This window comes from Castanea sativa, chromosome 12 (assembly GCF_040712315.1).
Source record: "Castanea sativa cultivar Marrone di Chiusa Pesio chromosome 12, ASM4071231v1".
NCBI lineage: Eukaryota > Viridiplantae > Streptophyta > Magnoliopsida > Fagales > Fagaceae > Castanea > Castanea sativa.
The window spans coordinates 44,434,704-44,456,917 of NC_134024.1; the positions used below are offsets into that span (position 1 = coordinate 44,434,704).

The 22,214-nt window shown below is 37.2% G+C and overlaps 1 long non-coding RNA gene across 1 annotated transcript; it reads left to right on the forward strand.

Moving 5' to 3' along the window:
• The first annotated feature begins 12,796 nt into the window (after positions 1-12,796).
• On the forward strand, positions 12,797-13,169 carry LOC142618326 (uncharacterized). Its single transcript, XR_012841259.1, has 2 exons — positions 12,797-12,919; positions 13,059-13,169. It is a non-coding gene; the product is annotated as an uncharacterized LOC142618326 (long non-coding RNA).
• Positions 13,170-22,214: the final 9,045 nt, after the last annotated feature.

A 22,214-nucleotide genomic window follows, 5' to 3' on the forward strand; every position in this document is an offset into this window, starting at 1 on the left:
TGTCAAATTGAACGCCATTGTCCGAGATAAGAGTATGTGGTATACCAAATCTAGTAACAATATTCTTCCAAATAAACCTCTTGGAATCAACATCTCGGATATTGGCTAAGGGCTCAGCTTCGACCCATTTAGTGAAGTAGTCTGTCCCTACGAGCAGCCATCTTTTGTTTCCAGCAGCTCTCGGGAATGGCCCTACAATGTCCAAGCCCCATTGTGCGAAAGGCCAAGGGCTAGACAGAGGATTAAGAACCCCTCCAGGTTGGTGGATATTAGGGGCGAACCTCTGACACTAATCACACTTTCTGGCATAATCCTGAGCCTCCCTCTGCATATTAGGCCACCAATAACCCTGAGTCAGGGCTCTATGGGCTAAGGACCTTCCCCCAGTATGACTCCCACAAATCCCTTCATGCAATTCTTCCAGTAATGATTCTGTTGATTCAGGGTGTACACACAACAAATACGGTCCCGAAAAGGATCGTTTGTATAGCTTCTGGTCCTCGGACAACCAGAAACGCGGCGCCTTTCGACGTACCTTTTCTGCTTCAACTTTGTCTTCGGGAAGGATGTCATTTTTGAGAAAAGATATGATTGAATCCATCCAACTAGGACCAGGCCTTATTAAATGGATGCGAGGTGCGTTAGCAGCTATAAGAGAAGGTTCTATCAAATCCTCAACGAGAATCACCCTAGGTAGACCTTGAGCCGAGGATGTGGCCAATGTAGCCAAAGAATGCATGAGTGTTTCCACTCCTAGAGACATGAGCTAAGGCAAATGAGTCGAATTCGGCTCGGCGACGTTTAACATGGGCCAATTATTCTTGCATTCGGGGTCTCTAGCCTCCATGGTCCCCATGACTTGGCCGACCACTAATTGAGAGTCCGAGAACACATGGATTTCTTTGCCACCCATTTTATGTACCATTTGCATGCCTACCAAGACTGCTTCATACTCGGCCTCATTATTAGTAGCCGAGAAGGCCAATCTCAAAGATTTTTCAAAGACAATCCCTTCGGGGGACACTAGAACAAGCCCAACACCGGACCCTCTTTGATTAGCAGCCCCATCCACGTGAACTCTCCAAATCGAGGGTGATACATACGTGATCACACAAACTGATTTTCCATCCAAGTGTGCTTCTTTTGAAGTTTCTTCTGTCAATGGTTCAGTAAACTCTGCCACCAAATCTGCGAGGATCTGTCCCTTCACCGATGTGCGAGGCCTGTATTTAACATCAAAGGCTCCCAAAATGGTTCCCCATTTTGCCACCTTGCCAGAATAATCAGCACTACGCAACACAGCCTTGAGAGGCAGCTGGGTCAAAACAACCACAGTATGAGATTGAAATTATTGAGGGAGTTTGCGAGTGGCGTGGACTACGACGGAAGTGCTTTTTCCAAAGGCAGATAGCGCATCTCGGCCTCATTCAAAGACTTACTAACGTAGTAGATCGGTCTCTGTAATCCATTTTCATTCCTTATGAGGACTAGGCTCACCGCGTGAGTGGCTACGGCCAGATAAGCGAATAAAACCTCGTCCACCTCAGGGCGAGATAAAATGGGTGGCCGAGAAAGATATTGCTTAAGCTGTTGGAAAGCTACCTCGCAATCCTCGGTCCATTGAAACCCTTTCCACTTGTTCAACAACTGAAAGAAAGGACGGCACCGGTCAGCTGACCGAGAAATAAATCTATTCGGCGCGGCAATCATTCCGGTCAATTTTTGAATATCTTTTGGGTTCCGAGGCGGCTGCAAATTTTGAATAGCCTTAACCTGCACTGGGTTCACCTCTATCCCCCTATGAGTGATCATATACCCTAGGAACTTTCCGGATCCCACGCCAAAAGAACACTTGGAGGCGTTAAGGCGCAGCTTATACTTCCTCAGCATTTTGAAGGTGTCGGCCAAATCTGTCATGTGCGAAGGTACTGTCTTACTCTTCACCACCATATCATCCACGTATACTTCTATGTTTTTCCCCAGTTGCTGTTCAAACATTCGGGTCATCATTCTTTGGTAAGTAGCCCCAGCATTTTTTAACCCAAATGGCATGACCTTATAATGATAGTTCCCGGTTGGAGTAATGAAAGCAGTTTTCTCCTGATCCTCTAACGCCAAGGGGATTTGGTGGTAACCCTGGAAGGCGTCCAAGAAACTCATCCTAGGATGTCCAACGATAGCATCTACCGGTTGATCAATCCGTGGCATTAGGAACGAATCTTTAGGACAGGCCTTGTTCGGATCGGTAAAATCTACACACACTCTCCACCTGCCGTTCTTCTTCTTAACGACAACGGTATGAGCCAACCATTCGGGGTAGAAAACTTCTTTGATCGCCCCCGCCCTTTTGAGTTTAAGAACCTCTTCCTTCACGGCCTCGAATGTTCTCGGGAAGATCGCCGAGGTGGCTGCCTCCTCGGAACAATGGCCGGATTGACGTTTAAACGATGACAAATAAAGCTCGGATCCACGCCTGGAGCCTCATAAGGGTCCCACGCAAAGACATCTATATTGTCCTTTAGGAATTCCAACAACTCCATCTTCTCTTGGTATGGCAGAAGTATGCCAACTTGGAAGAATCTCTCTGGATCATCTGCTATTACAAACTTCTCTAACTCCTCGCAAACAGCCTCATCTTCTGTCATCGCTCCAGGTGCCTCCGGAGCTGTTAATTGCTATGACTCCTGGATGGGCAAGGTTGATAACTCGACTTCTGACTGACGAAGTACTGCAGCCGATATGCATTGCACGGCCACTACCCGGCTGCCGAGGATCTCCTCAACGTGTTCCCCCGAGGGGAATTTAACCTTAACGTGCAAGGTAGAGGAGACGGCTCCCAGAGCGTGCAGCCATGGCCTGGCGAGGATGGCTGTATATGGAGAGTACGCGTCAACCACAATGAAATCTACTTCAACCGTTTCTGTGCCAGATTGAACGGGTAAACGGATCTGTCCTTTTGGCACAACGGCTCTCCCTTCAAAGCTGATAAGAGGTGAGTCATAAGGAGTTAAATCTTCCAACTCCAACCTTAACCCCTTAAATAGATCAGGGTACATGATATCTGCACCGCTGCCCTGATCTATCATCACCCTCTTCACGTCATAATTCCCTATTCTGAGGGTAACCACAAGAGCATCGTCATGGGGCTGGATAGTCCCTATTTTATCCTCCTCGGAGAAACCCAAGACAGGTAAGGTGCTCTTTAATCTCTTCGGCCTACCACCCACATCCTCGGCCTGCGGACGGGAAACCGCCATGACCCGAGTGGGACCTGAGCCGGTCTGCCCAGTGCGGCGAAGATAACGTTAATGGTTCCCAATGCTGGCCGAGATGAACTGTTCCTCTGGTTGTTTGAACCAACTTGACTGACCTGCCCAGTGGGCTGACACAAATGCTGCTTCAACTTTCCCTCACCGACGAGCTGCTCTAGATGGTTCCACAGGGTCCGACAGTTCTCAGTAGTGTGGCCCACATCTTGATGGTACTGACAGAAAAGGTTTTGATTTCTTCTCGCAGGGTCCCCTGCCATCTTGCCGGGCCATCTGAAGAAGGGCTCCTTGCGAACTTTTTCTAATAACTGATGCACTGGTTCTCGGAACACAGTATTTACAGCCTGGGGTGCTGCCAAGCCGGTTTGTCCAATGTAATCCCACCACGGCGTGTTTTTTTGATATCTGTCCGACACGAAATCCCTTCTCTCTGCGGGATAACCTTCTCCTTCCCTTTTCCTATTTCTTTGGTCTTCCTCTACCCTTTTATATTCATCAATACGATCCATAAGACGGCGTACGCTGCGGACGGGCTTTTTCGTCAAAGATTTTCGTAGGTCGTGATCAGTAGGGAGGCCCACCTTAAAGGTATTAAGCGCCACCTCATCAAAGTCGCCGTCTATTTCATTAAACATCTCCCAGTATCTGTCGGAGTATGCTTTCAGTGTCTCCCCTTCCTTCATAACCATGGATAGCAACGAGTCCAATGGCCGAGGGACTCTGCTACACGTGATGAACCGCGAAGCAAATGCTCTAGTTAGTTCCCCAAACGAGCCTACGGACCCCGATTTGAGACCGTTGAACCATCTCATAGCCACGGGTCCCAAGGCTGGAGGGGAAGACTTTACACATCAAAGTCTCGTTGTGTGAGTGCACTGCCATCCTTTGGCTGAAGTGACTCACGTGCTCCACCGGATCAGTCCGGCCATTATAGATGGTAAACGTGGGCTGGGTGAACCTCCTGGGAAGCCTCCCCCTCTCAATCCTACGTGAAAACGGAGATTTAGAGAGTTGGTGCAACGCCCTACTCATGGTATCGTTGCCTAAGCCCCTAGAACGAAGCTTCTTACGTCTGCGAGTTGATTGGTCGTCCTCCTCGCCGGAGGATGTTGCGCTAGTGGGGGAATATGACCTTGAACCGTAGCCAACTCCCCTATCCTTCTCTGAGGAAGAACTAGATGAGGACGGAGAAACCTTACGTTTAGCACGGCGTAACTTCCTCTTCAAACGATTAATTTCCTTCTGCATGGATTTAGAGCCCTCATCGTGGGTAGTGCTACCCCCTCCTTGAGTATGGCTATCCCCTGGGTATTCTGTATGGACGCTTCCCTCACGATCCCTATGACGTTCAAGACGTTCGAAATGATCTTCCGGTTGTGATCCTTGTGACTCTGCATGGTGAGAGCCTAAGCCTGCCATAATATCTCTACTACTTCCAGACTAGATTTCCCACAGACGGCGCCAATTGTAAGTGCACAATTGCACCTGGACCCAAGAACAGTTATGGGCTCAGGCCCAATGAGCCTTAAACAATGAAAATTTGTAGAGAGTGGGCTTGAAACCCAGGTTAGAAGTGAGTGAAGATTAAATGACAAACTAAAGATTGCCAGTATTAGGAAACAGCAAAGAGTAATGTAAATAGGTCTCCTCGGACGTAAGCCGAGAGCTGTTCTTATATTATCTCTCTCTTTGTCTTTTTTCTTTTTAGGTTACAAAAAGTTCCGTCCTCATTTCTGTTCTAGGTCTTTTCTTAAATACTCTTCTTCTTAATACTTTATACACGTGTTGCCCCCAACTCCTCCCTTAGTGTAGATATTTCTTTTCTTAGTACCTTTGAACAGTAACTAGAAGTTTCGCTTCCACTGTTTAAGTGTCACCTCCCCATTAATGCGGCCAGGGTGGTAGGTGCAGGGTCTTTAATGTGGAGGTAGCAGCCTTTGTCTTTGACATTTCTTCAACACTGGTGCTTCTGGGGCATTCAAGGGTTCACCCCTTTTAACCATTGGTCTTGACCGTGTCATTCCCTAACCTGTACCATGAAGTCCCGGGTTCTCTGGTGTCAGTCCGAGGGTAAGTTCACCCTCGGCTGGGTCCTCGGACCCTCGGCGCATGGGCCGACCCATAGTATTAACAATTTCCAAACCCAGGGTCAGGTTAGCCCTCCTTAACACGGCCCAAAAGGCCCATGTTCCCATCAGGATCTTTTTACCCCCCACATTGCCAATGAAAATTGGGTTTTAAATATTACCAACGAAAACTAGGCTTTTTGACAATATCATGGGCTTTGCTTATAGGATTTAAATTCCATTGATAAAATTTACATGAGTTTAAACCATGGGCTTTGATTATAGATTTGAATTCCATTGATAAAATTATTTTGCCATGGACTTGAATCATGGGCATTTTAAATATTACCAAGCATAAAAATTCCTGAGCTTTAAATAGAATGAGATGTGTGCATTGGTCTCATAGGGCCGGTTTTGGACTTAGTTAAATAATGACAATAAAATTTGATAAGATATGAGTTTTTTGGGTTTTTTTGATAATTTATATCACGGCCCATTTTAGATAATAAGATATATAGTATTTGTGGTTAATATAATAATAGGGCAAAAAATATTTGGGAAAGTCCAATAACTTATTAGTGGTGTTTGAAAATAAATAGGTGGTACTTAAATAAAATTACGTGTAAAAAAAATGTACCCTAACACATAATTGTAGTGGTTTTCTTGTTTAATGTGGTAAGATACTAAGCTGAAGCAAACAAATTTTATTGTAATTACTAAAAGTTGCTCTAATAAAACCTAATTCTTCTAACTCCTTGAAAACAGTATACAAATAAATGCATAGAGACATACAAAAGTAAAAAAAAAATTAATAAAAGTATACTACAAGAATCTAGTGGCGAAGCCACCCCAAAAAACGGCAAAAAAAAAAGTTCTTAGTTCAACCACAAAAAAATTTAGGGATCTTAATGGCTTATATCCAAATGTCAATTGTTGAATTTATTGTGTGTATATATAATTATACATGTTTATTTTTATATTTATGTTTCCATTTACATTAGGAGAGTGCACAAGCATATGTATATTTACTCTCTTTTTTTTTTATAGAATATTAAGTATTTTAATACACACACATAGGGAGAATGGGAGAAAGTCTTAAAAAAACTAACAATGGTGTATACCTTAAAAAAGGCTAACTCCTAGATACACAGCATATACTTTAAACCTCTTTAACTCACACTCATTTTTTAATGTAGGATTAATCCACTGTTTTTTCTTTTGAGAATATTAAGTATTTTAACACACACATACACACACGGGGAGAAGGTCTTAATAAAACTGACAGTTGTGTATATCCAAAAAAGACCTAACTCTTATTAGTGGTATTTGAAAATAAATAGGTGGTACTTAAATAAAATTACGTGTAAAAAAAAATGTACCCTAACACATAATTGTAGTGGTTTTCTTGTTTAATGTGGTAAGATACCAACCTGAAGCAAACAAATTTTATTGTAATTACGAAAAGTTGCTATAATAAAACCTAATTCTTCCAACTCCTTTGAAAACAATATACAAATAAATGCATAGAGACATACAAAAGTAAAATAAAAATTAATAAAAGTATACTACAAGAAACTAATGGCAAAGCCACCCCAAAAGATGGCAAAAAACAAGTTCTGAGTTCAACCACAAAAAAATTTAGGGATCTTAATGGCTTATATCCAAATGTCAATTGTTAAATTTATTGTGTGTATATATTAGGGGTGTCCACGGGTCGGGTTTGTGCCCAACCTGCGACCGACCCGACCAAGTCAGGTTCCAGATTTTCAGGTCCGCCGCCGACCAGTCAGAAAATCGGATCAGATCGGACAGCTCTTGCCAGAAAGTGGTCGGGTCTTAGTAGGGGTTGATTATTTGCAAACGACGAGAATCCGGCCAAGAAAATATGAAAAACGCAGAATCCGGCGAGAAAAATTCTGAAAAACGCAGAATTCGGTGAGAAATTTTTTGAAAAACGTTAGAAATCTGGCCAGATCTCGCTAGATCCAGCGAGATCTTGGCCATTTTTGGCAAGATCTTGGCTAGATCTAGCGAAATCTCGCCGGGTCTAGCTTAAATCTTCCCAAAAAATCTCAAAACTCGCCAAGAAAATGATGGGTCAATCATATCGGGTTTCACAGATTTGAGAGGAGGAGATCCGATCTCCGACCCGTTGATCTCGGATTTTGGAGAATCAAATCCGTTACCGACCGCCGGAGCAGTCAGTTCGGTCCGCGGCGAGTCGGGTTCGGTCGGTGGCATCGAGTGGGTCGGTTCTTGCGGGTCTCTGGACAACCCTAGTATATATAATTATACATGTTTATTTTTATATTTATGTTTCCATTTACATTAGGAGAGTGCACAAGCATATGTATATTTACTTCTTTTTTTGTTGAGAATATTGAGTATTTTAATACACACACATAGGGAGAATGTCTTAAAAAAACTGACAATGGTGTATACCTAAAAAATGCCTAACTCTTAGATACACAGCACAGACTTTAAATTTCTTTAATTCACACTCATTTTTCAATGTAGGATTAACCCACTGTTTTTTCTTTTGAGAATATTAAGTATTTTAACACACATACATACACACGGGGAGAAGGTTTTAATGAAACTGACAGTCATGTATATCCAAAAGGCCTAACTCTTAGATATACAGCACAGACTTTAAACCCACATTAGAAAATGAGTGTGAGTTTAAGAGGCATATGCATATTTACTTATTACAATGTATTGGTTTGACATGTACCAAAAATATCAGTAACAAGTTCCTAGCTCGTGAAGACAAATACCTATTCTGTTTTGGTGAATGGAGAGCGTTGTGGCATGATCCATCCCACTAGAGGGATTAGGCAAGGTGACAAAGTATCCCCCTTCTTGTTCTTACTTTGAACTGAGGGGTCGAATGAGCTGATAAAACATGCTGAGAGAAATTGTGATAATCATGGTTTCTCTCTATGCAGGAGGGGCCCAAAACTAACACATTTACTTTTTGCAGACAATAGTCTTCTTTTTTGCTAGACAACTATGGAGGAGTGTGGGAAGTGCTGGAGATCTTGGATATGTATGAAGGGGCCTTAGGACAAAAAGTTAACAGGAGCAAAATGACACTATTTTTTAGCAAATTCACTTCTGCCAATATCAAACACAACATCAAGATGACATTGGGTGTTCCAGACATCATGTAGTATGAATAATATTTGAGTCTACCTTCTCTTGTTGGAAAGGGCAAAAAGGCAAGCTTCAATTATGTTAAGGAAATGGTGTGGCGAAAACTCCAAGGATGGGAAGGGAAATTACTCTCTTAAGTGGGTAGAGAAGTTTTGATTAAATTAGTTATTCAGGCTATCCCCACTTATACTTTGGGATGCTTCAAAATCCCCTTAAGATTGTGCCATAAGATTGAGGCTTTAATCAAGAAATTTTGGTAGGAACAAAGGGGCGACAAAAGGAAGATTCATTGGATAAAATGGGATGAGATGACTAAGTCAAAAATAGTTGGTGGAATAGGTTTTAGAGATCTTGCCTTATTCATTGACTCTTTACTAGCAAAGCAAGCCTGACGACTTTTGCATAATAAAACATCTCTTTTTTATAAGGTTTTCAACGCCTGGTTTTTTTCCAAACACCACTATAATGGAGGCTACTAATTCTAGGCTAAGTTCGTATGCATGGAGGAGCATTCTTAAAGGAAGGGATGTCATACAACAAGGTGCTAGATGATGGGTTGGAAATAGGGAGAAAATCAAAATATAGCAGCATCATTTGGCTACCGAGGAACACCCTCCACAACTGTCTGATTGTCCCATTGATGCTTTTGAAGACTCAACTGTGGACATTTTAATTGATCCAAACACAAGACAGTGGATTGCCGAGTTGGTAGATGGCCTTTTTGCACCGGAGGAAGCTGAAATCATTAAGAAAATCCCCCTAGGCAGTGCTGCATCTAAGGATGTTTTGTTTTGGCCTTATTCGAGCAATGGAAAGTACAATTGCAAGACAGGATACAAGTTTCTTAAAGAGGAAGCTCAATTGGGTGCTGCACATGTCTCTTCAATCCGGGACAAGCATGTCTAGAATGGAATTTGGTCCCTGCGGGTGCCACAAAATTAAGGTGAAGAATCTGCTGTGGCGGGCTTGTCGAAATGCCATGCCAACGAAAGAGTCCCTAGTCCAACGTACAATCATTGAAGATCCTCTGTGTGACTACTACCGTGTTGCATCAGAAAATCCACTTCATACCATGGCCGTGTACTGAGCTTGATATGGTGTGGTCTAACCTGGAGTTGTGGAGCTTTCGAAGTGCAGTTCAGTTCCTAGACTACAAGGAATTATTATTGTGGATAATTTTGCAAGGAAAAAAAATCTGGAACTCTTTGCAATCACGGCTTGGTAGATTTGGACCCAACGCAACCAAGTTCTACTTCATCAAGCCGTTGCTGCTCTTCACCAGGTAGCTCACCTATCCAGAGATTGTTTGGTAGAATTCCATGCGAGTCAAGTTGTTTCTGATACCCAGGACCACCAAATTGTCGAAACATTTGTCGTTGGTAGTCCTCATCACCTGAGTTAGTAAAAATTAACTTTGGTGGCACAATTTTACCCAAGGAAAATAAGTCTGGGATCAGATTGCTCACTAGGAATAATAAAGGCTTGGTGATCACTTCTTGCTCAAAGAAATTTCGTCATGCATACAGTGGTAGTGATTTGAAGCTATGACAGCAGCAATGACTCTCTCTTTTGCCTTGGATATTGGTATTACACATGTCCTTAAGGGAGACTTGTGGGCAGTGATTAATGTGGATGAAGGATGTTCCATCACATTTTCACTCTGTTTTCCAATCAGATATAGTCGGTTTACATTAATAAAATTCCTATTTTTCCCCCCAAAAAAAAAAAATTCCTAGCTCGTGTACTCTTTAATTTCCGTTTGACTTTTAAATAATTTTTAAGAAATATATATATATATATATTTATATTTATATGAAAATCTTCACAAGCTCATTTTCTTTTAAGTCCAACTCACATTTGAAAGCCAATTAAATATACTTTACATTTAAAAATTGGTGGATTCTTTGTTGAGCATTTAAGTATTCTGCCTATTATACAAACAACCCAATGTATCAATGTATGGTCCTTAATTTCCTTGGATAATGTTTCTTTAATTTAATCGATTATGGGAATTAATTTTATTATTTTTAATGTATACCGTAACTTTATTTAACTATATACGCATTTCAATGTTATGGTCTCTAATTTAACTATTTTGAAAATTTTGCAGTTCGGGTTATTTGCTGCCATGTGGATGTGGTAGCATTATAGCATTCACATCAAAGAAGTTAAAAATTATAGCTTTTAGCAAATTAAAAAGCAATTTTATTTATTTTAACAACTCATTTTACAAAACACCCAACATCAAAGCATCTATATTTTTAGCAACTCATTTAAAATAATATAGATAACTCATTAAAGTAATGACAAACAGCCACCACAAAATCCAAACCAACAACAACAGCCACCTCCACCACTATCACCGAATAAGAAAAAAAAAAAAAAGACCCACCAAATCGATCACAACAACACTCACAACTGGCCATAAAACCCATTACCACCACACCCACAACCGTAACAAAACCCATCACCACCACAAAGAAAGAAAGAAAAAAAAAAACCACCAAAATCTACAACTCATTGCCAGCCACTACCATCACCACCATCGAAAAAAAAACCACAAAACTCATCACAACCACACCCACAACTGACCACAACCCACCACAACTAAAGCCAACAAAACCCATCACAAAAACACCCATGACCGGCCACAAAACCCATTACCACCCCACCCACAATCGGCACAAAACTCATCACCACCACAAAAGAGAGAACAAAAATTGAAAGAAAAAAAAAATAAAAGAAAGAGAGAGACATATTTTCGGCCGTAGCTTAAGAAATTAAAAAAGAAAAGAAAAAAGAGATGAAGAGGAGGTAAGCAGAGATCCGGAGAAGAAGAAATGAGAAGCTTGGAGAAGAAAAAGAGAAAAAAGAGAGAGTAACGGGTTGGTCAGAGAAGAAAGAGAGAGAAGAGAAAAAAAGAGAGAGAAAAAAAATTTTAAGATGAGAGGAGAGAGAAAGATATAAAATAATGGATTCAGATTCTCTAGATTTCCTAGGGTATTCTATCGATAGATTTCCTAAATCCTAACCACACGTAAATCCTAAAATAATATATATATATATATGTATATATATATATATATATATTAAGTTTTGAGCTAGATTAAGCTATTATTTTTGATAGCCCACTGTAGCTTTGTTGCTATTTTTTTTTTTAAATATAGCAACTTTGATGTAGCTTGCGTTTTGGTGTTTTAGTTGCTAAAATAGCATTATAGCAACTATACCTCCTTTACTGTGAATGCTTTCAAAGCAACCACATTAGAATTTGCAAAATAGAAAAAATGGTTAATTTTGCACATTTTAACCAAAAGAACACCTGCATCAGTGCTTGCAAAAATGTGTATATATCCAAAAGTGCTATAATAATTGTGCATATATGCATGGTTACTGTAATTTTCTATATATTATTTTAATTTTTTTTCTCTCCCCTCACATTGTCTCTCTTCCCCTGATTCTCTCTTCAATCCATAATCTCTGCAACCGATAATCCAACACTGCTAACCACACATAGACCGACCACTGCAACTCAGCACTGCCAACCACACACAAACCCACCACCAAAAATAGACCCACCATCGCAACCTAGCACTGCCAACCATCACCAGCGCAACCCAGCATTGTCTACCACCACCATAACACGGACACACACCAACATTAAACAAACTCACACAAGGACACACCAACAAAGACAGGGAGATCATTGTTCCTTGTGGATTGTTGATCGGTGATTGTGGATCAGTGATTGTGGTGGTTGTGGATTGTTGCTTGCGATTGTGAGGGAGAGAGGGAGAGGCGATTTCAACCAAGAGGGGGAGAGGGAGAGGGAGAGGGAGAAGCGAGTTTCATCATAGAGGCAACGCTGTGAAAGGAGAGAGAGAGAGAGTTTCACATGGGTTAAGAAGGGAGAATTGATAAATAATAATAATAAGTGAGGAAAATATTTTTTAAATAAAATAGATGATAAAATAGACAAACTGATGTAGATGTTTTGTAAAAAAATACATAAAATTAAAAAAATTATGTTTTTTTTTTTTTTGCAAAATGAACAGAAATTGTGTTTTTATTTTATACACGCATCCATTGCTTACATTATTTTTCCAGTTTACTAAAAGGAAAAAAAAAGAAAAAAAAAAAAAAAAGAGAGAAAAAGTTGTGGCTAACAATTTAGGAATTCTTTGGGAAGAATATGAAATTTGAAATTCAAAAAAAGGGGGCAAATACGTAATACACAAAGGCACACTGCTACGAGTGAATGGGCAAAATAAACTTATAAATAAATCTCCCTTTTTTCTTCTCTCTCTCTCACATTTCAGTTTCACAATAAAAAACTCTGAGATTCAGAGAGAAACAGAGAGAGAACCCCAAAGCAACGCACATTCCATTCAAGATTCAACACTCATGGAAGACCAAGCCCTGGTTACGGTAGCTACCACCACCGCTGATTATATAACGTTGTTGTTTTCCTTAATTTTTTTGAACTTCGATTTTATCTTTTCGTCTATAAAATATAAGTAAAGATTTGAAATTGAAAAATAAAAAAATTTGTGTGTGTTTTTGTTAGGTTGCAGAAAATGGATGGGTTGAAGAAAGCTTATGCGGCGGCGCGTGTAATGCAATCGGAGAGGAAAGCGCTTCGCTTTCAGCACAATCTTTAGGGTTTAAGAAAAATAAAGGGAGAGAGATGAGATGGGAAAGCTTATGGGGCGGCGCGTGTCTGTATGTATGTATGTATGTATGTATGTCTCTCACTTTTTCTGATTTTGCCCTCTCTTAAAATGCCCAAATGGGCAAATCCTCAGGAGTCTCTCTGTTTTCATTTTCTGTATTCAAACTCACTTTTTTTTTGGATATTTGAAAATGAAAACTGGGTACAGATTTGCAAACCAAACGAAAATTTTGTGGTGGGTCTTACAAAAAACTGAATTTGAATACAGAAAACACCACTTTTTTCTTCAAACCAAACAGGCCCTTAGAAGTTCAGGGTTAGTTCAAACTTTGGACAATGGAACAATTTTTATACCAATTTTTTTTTATTAAATAAAATTTTTGGATTTATAGATAAGCAAATAAATAAATAAAGAAATTAGCGCTACTGATTACAAAAAAAAAAAAAAAAACTTTATCTCTTGTATGTTCTAGGACTAGGATTATACCCTTTCATTTTTTTAATGAAGTTTAATTACATATAACATTGATATTATGAGGTTTCATTATTCTAAACGTCCTTTTGGAATGTGATACAACTGTTCATCATTTTCCATGTTAAAGGGTATGCAGGATTGATCTATTTTCTTTACCCGTAACTCTCCAATTTCATCTGACGGTTGAAATGATGGTTGGGGCAGAGGAGTTGGTGAGAAAGATTGGCGGAAATGATGGGAGTAGAGTTGCATACCAACATATTTATATCTACATATGTATAGATGTGCAATCAGGAGTTTTTTTTTTTTTTTTTTTTTAATATAAAGTTTTTGCATGAATGGTTTTTCCAAGTTTTTTGTTGTTTGCAAATATAGGCTCAATTGACTATGGGTATTGTATTTATATGATTTTGTTATGAGTTTTGCCATGTTTGGATTGTGGAATTAAAAAATTGAGACTCCACCTTGATTCTGGAAATCAATTCTTGAGGGTATTTGTGTTGCATGCAAAATGTTTTATGAAAGCTTCCAATGTAGAAGTATTTGGGTAGTTAAAAAAGAGGCATGGACTGATAGTCTAATACTCCATTACGTTATTGTAGAGTAAATTGGTTAATATGCACAGATTATACCATTAGTTTTGTGGGGAGATGATAGTGATGATGTTTAAGCCATTTTCTTAATTTAGGCTCAACAACACTGAAAACGCTACTGCCTTAAAATCTTGATTTTTAAAAATCACTGCAAGGCTTTAATATAAATTATAGGAAATCGGTTTAGACTTCCTTCTAAAGTATTGCAAGTTCTCTAGGAATATACTTTTACTGTCAACAATTTAGTTTCATTGTAATGATTGCCTCTAACTTTGCCAAGAGTTTCAGTTCATTGTTCATAGATAAATATTTCGTTCTGATTTTTATTGTTCAATCTAATTCTCTAAATCCTCATTGTATGTAGTGTAAACCGGATAGTGACAGTAAGAATCCTAAAATCATGAAAACACTGTTGTTTGTTGTAATCGCTTTGATTACTTAGGCTAGAATCGCTAGATTCTGATGGTTGCTGATTGATTTTCTAATCATTGAAAGTGAGTAGATGTTGTCAAATTCCAATGTAGTTTGTTGTTACTCTGTAGTTGTTTGCTATTTTGGACTCAAATTTACCATTATGCTTTTTCATTAGCTTCTTTTGTTTGTTTTTTGGGGACAATGTTTGCCTGTTTAAGTGTTGATATGTTTACAGGAGGAGAATTTGTGATTTGGACTTTGCAAAAGATTTTGCACTGCTGGCTTCAACAATAAGAAAACTATTCTCTTTTCTTGATTTCAGTTTTTCCTTAAGTGTCTTTCAACACTCTGTTCAATTTTATGTGATACTATTCCACATTCATTTTATTTTTATAGATTTTGGTGCTAGTCCCCTATTGAAGGCCTTTGTTGCAGAAAAGTTTGCTTCCCTTAATAGATTTGATTAGTTCTATAGGAGCACAAGTATGTAAACTTTCCTGTCCCTTTTTGTGAGATAGCTGGTAATTATGAGCTTTGGCTGCATTTCTTGAATTTATTAATTTCATCACTCTCAAAATGTTTTTAGCTGGCTACTTTTTTTAAGGAGTTTGTTTTAGCAAACTTGGCTTCTCAGGATTTGCTTGTTAATGTTAAATTTACTATTCCCTTAAGCATGATACTATCCCTTGATTAATTTATTTTATGGATTTTTGGTGCTCTGCAGTTTTCAAGGTTTGTATGTGGCGGCAAAGTTGTCTTTTTATAGATTATTTTGGCTATTTTTTAGGAGCACAAGTGTATAAAGTTTACATACTTGTGCTTGTCTTGTGTTGTTGGACCACCCAGAGGGGTGTTTTGATGACTTCGTTGCCCCAATTCCCATGTTTACAAAATTTAAATGCTGTGGTATATCTACTTGGCCAACGAAGTTTGATGGCATTTTTATTTTTATTTTTTCAAAAAATTTAAAGGTTTAGTTATTGGATTAAGATATCTATGTGTTAGAAAAATAATTTGTTGTAGTGACATTGGGTTGAGATATTTTCTTTGTTTTTCTCAACGATCTAATATTGGTATTTTTCTATTTATTATGCCTTAAAAATTATATTTTATATTGAATAGAGATATTTATCATAACCTTTTCGCGGTTGTGTCTTAGATTTTAGTTACCTTCTATCTTAATTCTCCCTTAACTACTTGTATGCTTCAAACATTGTTGTTCTAAATTTACTTGTTAAATTTACCATTCCCTTAAGCATGATACTATCCCTTGATTAATTTATTTTATGGATTTTTGGTGCTCTGCAGTTTTCAAGGTTTGTATGTGGCGGCAAAGTTGTCTTTTTATAGATTATTTTGGCTATTTTTAGGAGCACAAGTGTATAAAGTTTACATACTTGTGCTTGTCTTGTGTTGTTGGACCACACAGAGGGGTGTTTTGATGACTTCGTTGCCCCAATTCCCATGTTTACAAAATTTAAATGCTGTGGTATATCTACTTGGCCAACGAAGTTTGATGGCATTTTTATTTTTATTTCTTCAAAAAATTTAAAGGTTTAGTTATTGGATTAAGATATTTATGTGTTAGAAAAATAATTTGTTGTAGTGACATTGGGTTGAGATATTTTCTTTGTTTTTCTCAACAATCTAATATTGGTATTTTTCTATTTATTATGCCTTAAAAATTATATATTATATTGAATAGAGATATTTATCATAACCTTTTTGCGGTTGTGTCTTAGATTTTAGTTACCTTCGATCTTAATTCTCCCTTAACTACTTGTATGCTTCAAACATTGTTGTTCTAAATGCTAGGAATGTATTGGATTAATTAGTGAAGAGTTATTCTGTTCATTGTTTCTCAACTTTTGCAACTTTGGGTGCATGTTATTTTACAGGTGCTGGATTTTGTTTTGGGTGCTTGGCTGCGTAAGAAGCGGAGTTTGATTTGGCGATAAGCTCTCTGTCTCTTCCTTTTTCCTCCATGTTTTTGTTATTTTCTCTTTTTCCAGTTTCTCATAGTGAGGGTTTGACACTTTCGTTACAATTCTTTTCCTCTGTCCCTTTATTTATTTTATTATTATTTTTAATTTCAAACTTTTAGTGAATTCTTTTTTATCAAGGTTATATCTAATTTGAATGTGGTAATCCTCTTATTGGTGTGGGGCAGTTAGATTAACAGGGATTGTGACAAACTTTTTAGTCAATTCTTTTTTGCCTTTTCCTGTTTTAATTGGCGTTAGGCTTGAGTTTTTGGGCTTTCTGGGCATTAAATTGCTTTAACTTATTTTTTTGGATTTGCATGATTATTCGTAATCTTGGAACTTGCTTGGTTATTCGCAATTCATTTTTTGCGAGTGAATTGTCCAAGAATGACATCTTTATAAACTTGTTAGGACAATGTTTGATAATATTGATCTTGATATGTCTTCAGGAAGGAAGGTTTAATTTGGACTTTCTTGTACTTGATAAACAGAGTTTTTGGAGAACTGTTGAATCTGAAACAATAATAAAACTCTTGTCTTATTCTTTTGATTTAATTTTTCTTTGAAGTTTCTTTCAAGATGATGTTCCTCCAAACATGATCCTATACAATTCCTTGTTTGATTTACTTTATAGATTTTGGTTGAAGGCGTCTTCTGGATCAATTTGGTTGTTTCTATTATAGTGCAATCACTTTTTGTTGGCTGGCTGATAATTATGGCTTTAAGAATTTAAGACTCACTTTTAAACAAAAATTGTGGCTTGCTATGTCTATATTTCGGGCTCCATTTGTTTGGCAGAAATTGGTGCTTGCTTTGTCTATATATCAGTGTTGTGATTTATCATCTTTGGACAGTTTCATAAGTTAAGAGTTGCATGCTTTAAACATGGTTGCTCAAATGCCAGTAATGTGGAGGATTTCTTGTGTTGGGAAGAGTTCTTTTATTTGTTGTTTTGTTTTGAGTGCATGTTATGGATCTCTATTCTGACTTCTCTTATTTAGAAGAGTTCTTTTATTCATTGTTTTGTAACTTTCAAGTGCATGCTATGAATCTCTATCCTGACTTGTCTACAGGAAGAAGATCCTTTTTTGGTGCTTGCAGCTTAAGCGGCAGAGTTTGATTTGGGGGTAAGCTCTCTTTTCTTTCATCATGTACCTGGAAATTAAAATTCTTCATGGAAATTTTGAATATTTTCACTGAAAATTTCATAATATCTTTGCAAGAGAAGAATAATAAAACTCCATTCTCATTCTTTTGATTTAATTTTTCTTGAAAGTTTCTTGCAATATGCTGTTACGTCAAACATGATCTTATTCAATTCCTTTATTGATTTATTTTATAGATTTTGGTTGAAGGCGTATGCTAGGTCTCTTCTATTGGAGCACAATCACTTTATGTGGCCTGGCTGGTAATTATGGGTTTAAGAATTCAAAATTCACTTTAAAAATAAAATTAGTGGTTGCTATGTCTATATTTTAGGCTCTATTTGTATGGGTTTAACATATTCCAGCACTAGTCAGCTGGTTTATACTGCTTACTCTCTCTACTGCCATCTGTTGCACTTATAACAACTTTTCAAAGTTAATCTATTATTATTTTTTGGAGCTTTATCAGTGTTGTGATTTGTGTTCTTTGGACAGTTGCATAAGATAAGAGTTGCATGTTTTAAACATGGTTGCTTTAATTCCAAGAAAGTATGGGTTCCTCTTGTAGTGAAGAGTTTTATTTTTTGTTTTGTAACTTTGAGTGCATGTTAAGAGTCCCACTAATGACATGTTGACAGGTGCGGGAATTTTCTTTTTGGAGCTTGGATGTGCAAGTAGTGAACTTTTAATTTGTGATAAGCTCTCTCCCTTTGTCTCTCTATCACTTCTTTCTCTCTGCCATTTTTTTTTTTGTTATTTTCTACTGCAATCCTAACCATTGGTGTATTTTCTTTTCATTCATTTTGATTTAGGTATTTGTGTTAGATTTTGTTTTCATTAAGGTATTGTGGTTGGAGTTGGTTCTATTTTGCATATTTGTAGATTTGGTTTTGCTTGGGTAGTTGGGTTAATTGATTTTGAGTTATGTTCTTGAAAATCCATTTTCAACCCTTATATTTCATTGGAATTGTTGAACCACATTGGATTTTTTTTTTTTAAATTTTAAAAATCTACTTATTCATTTCAATAAGCTTGTGCAACTCCCGTATATAGTCAGCTCTTTGTGGTTGTTTCTTTATCTTTAAGTTTAGTATGTTTACTGTTTGTTTTGTGCCTGCTTGTTGATTTAATTACTTTGTTAGAATTTTTAAAAAATTTCTCTTACATGGCATTATCTGATATAAGTTGTAACTAATCACCCAAAATTCAAATTTAGGTCTACAGTGTGCCCATGATAAGGGCATTATATACAGGAAAAATATTGGTAATTGTTTTACAAATTAGATGGGTGTTGCCTACAATAGACATCTTGAAAACCACAGGGTTCATATTGAAATTTAACCTAGATGAATTGTGATAGGAGTTTATCCCAAAAATGTTTGTTAAAATGGGGGGCCAGTAATGAAACGAAAATTGAGTGAGTTGATGTAATTAACTAATTATATATATACTCACAATTTCTGTTTACAGTGTTAGCAAAGTGATTTCTTTGAGAAAGTTATGATTCCTTTGAACTTCCATGCTTGGACTTCAATAAATCTATAATCTTTCAAGCTTGGACTTAACAATATATTTAGGCTTCTTTTAAAAGAATGAAATGGAACATGGTGTATTTTTTCTTTGGTTTTTCATGTTCTCTAAAGTTTTCTCAATCCTAAAATAAACCTGCTTTGTTATTATCGGTGACCAAGCATTGGATCAGTGACATCGATAAGTCTTTGAATGCGTAAGTGTATGATTACAGAGTTGTAGTTTCTGCAACTTATTTAGGATGCCATTACATGTTTACAGAAAAAAGCTGACTATTCATCAACCTTAAGTATTAGAATGAATACCTGTAATCAGGGGTAAACATAGCTAGGTAGTGGGCTGCTCTGACTGTTACAAGGTCAGCCAGACTTTACTGCCATTTGATATATTGATTCTATAAAGTTTAGTGCATTAGAGGTCTGATGGATCGTGAGTGTGTTTAAGTGTGGGAGAATAGGTTTAGTTGATGTTAGAGAAAAATAATAATAATAATAATAATAATAATAATAATAATAATAATAATGATAGTGACACTTACTAGCCTCTATGGGTGTCATGATCTATATATGTTGATTGATATTTCTGCTGTTATTTTTCAAGTAGGTAGACTATAACTTAGAACCTAAATGTGTATTAGACATATGAAAGTCCCAGCTTTTGATGATTTCTAATTTCTGTGCTATGATGCATGTAAAGTGTATATATATTAGTGGTTTGATTCTGTTGAACTATTTTGGGTTAATCTGACATGTTTATTGGTAGATGTGCTTGCTGTTTAGGGACAAGCTGCTGAAATTGAAGAGAATGATGCACCTCTTTTGAATCATTTTCTGCTGTCATTGAGAAGATCAAACCCCCTTACAAGATATGTATATGTACATTGTATTTATTTTCCCCCTTCTGGTTCTGTTTTGGCAAGAATGTGTAGAAGAATCATTGATTTTGTGATATATGAGGTGAGTTATTGATTCTAAGATGAATGCAGTTTGTTGTCGATAGATAGGAGACTGGTATCTTTAAAACCCTATTAAAGAGAATTGATTCCTGGATTTTCTATCAGATAGTTGAGTCAATATGTTGGTTGGTTTAGCTCCATATATGCAGTCACTAGGTGAGAATATGTCAACCAATAAAATCGTTGGAAGGATGGTGGGACCAGCTTTGGGTGACCAGTAGCAAGGAAACTTTTCTATCAACATATTGAAGATAACTTTTCAAGATGCTCTTCAATGACTGACCCTTTCAAGAAGGAATATAGCTTTTCAACATATGGGTTCCTCTCTCTCTGTTTGTCTCTCTATCTCTACTCTCTCTCTCTCTCTCTCTTCTCTTCTCTTGATTACTGTTTTTGATTATGAGAATTTCGACAATAATCTAATGTGATACTATTCCTTGTTCGATTAATTCTATAGATTTTGTTGCTTGGCTGCCTTTTAAAGTCTTGTTGCAGCAAAATTGGCTTCTCTATTGGGTTTGATTTTGTTCTATACGAGCACAAATATGTAAACTTTCCTTTACTTTTTTGTTAGATGACTGGTAATCAATAATCTAACGTGATACTATTCATTGTTCAATTTATTTTTATAGATTTTGTTGCTTGGCTGCCTTTTAAGGTCTTTGTTGCAGCAAAATTGGCTTCTCTAATCGGTTTGATTCTGTTCTATATGAGCACAAATATGTAAAATTTACTTTCCTTTTTTGTTAAATGAATGGTAATTATGAGTTTACAAATTGGTGCTTTCATTGTGTGAATTGCAGGCTGGATATGTGTGGTTTCAACTAATTCCAGCACTCTCAAAATCTTCCCTGGTTCTTTTTTTTTTTTTTTTTTTCCTACTACCATCTACTTGCACTTATAAAAACTTTTTGTACTTATTTTTGTCAGTGGTGAATTTTGTAATTTGCTCTACAACCTCTCTGATTTTTGGAGCTCTAGTCAGTATGGTGATTTGTTGTCATTGGTACTTGGTAGTCATATAGGATGTGATGTGCATGCTTTAAACATGCCTGCTCTATTAAATGCTAAAGTGTGACGTGAATATGTTTGTAGAGGCAAAACTGCACCAGTTTTGCTTTGCCTTCTCCTTGCATGTGTTTAGCTTTTCGATTTAACTTATTTCTCTAGATTTGCTTAATAATTTGTTAAGTTAGCTATTTTGTTTTTCTGTTTTTTTGCTTTACTATATGTATACCGCCCGTGTACCTGATTAGCTTCCTTTCTTCTTCTTATAATGAATTATTTGTAAAAAAAAAAAATTGTAAACTTGGATTCTTGCTGATTGATTTCCTAGATTTGGCAGCATAGGAGAGCTAGCCTATTTTAGAAAAATGGATTTATCTAATATTTGTTGGATTTGACTGTCATATTGTAGTTCTTTTATTTCTTGTTTGCTTCTCCTGCATTTGTTTGGTTTTAACTACTTCCAGCAGTATTATCATGTTTGTATCTACTAATTTTTATGGAGTAGGTTGCAGCAACTTGGCTTCTCACGATTTTCTGTTAAGTGTTTTATATATTGTTCCCTTAACCATGATAGTATCATTCGTTCAATTGATTTTATGGATTTTGGTGCTTGACAATGTTTTTTTAAATTATCTATGTTGTTGCAAAGTTGACTGTTCTAAATCAATTTGTTTCTCGCAAGTGTTGAAGAATTTAAATTTTCACTTTGTAAGTGAAAATTGGTGCTTGCATTGTGTGTATTTTAGGATGCATTGTCTAGCTAATAGTTTTCTCCTTATTTTAATTCTTTCCAAGTCCTAGGCTGTGTTTGCTCATCTTACACTTCCTTTAGATGAGGATTATAAATTTGAGTTTCTCTTAGTGTGGGTTTGAAACTTTTATTCAAATTCTTTTCCCTTTGTCCTGTTGTTTCTTTTTTAAAGTTTAGTTATTCTTTTTTAGCAAG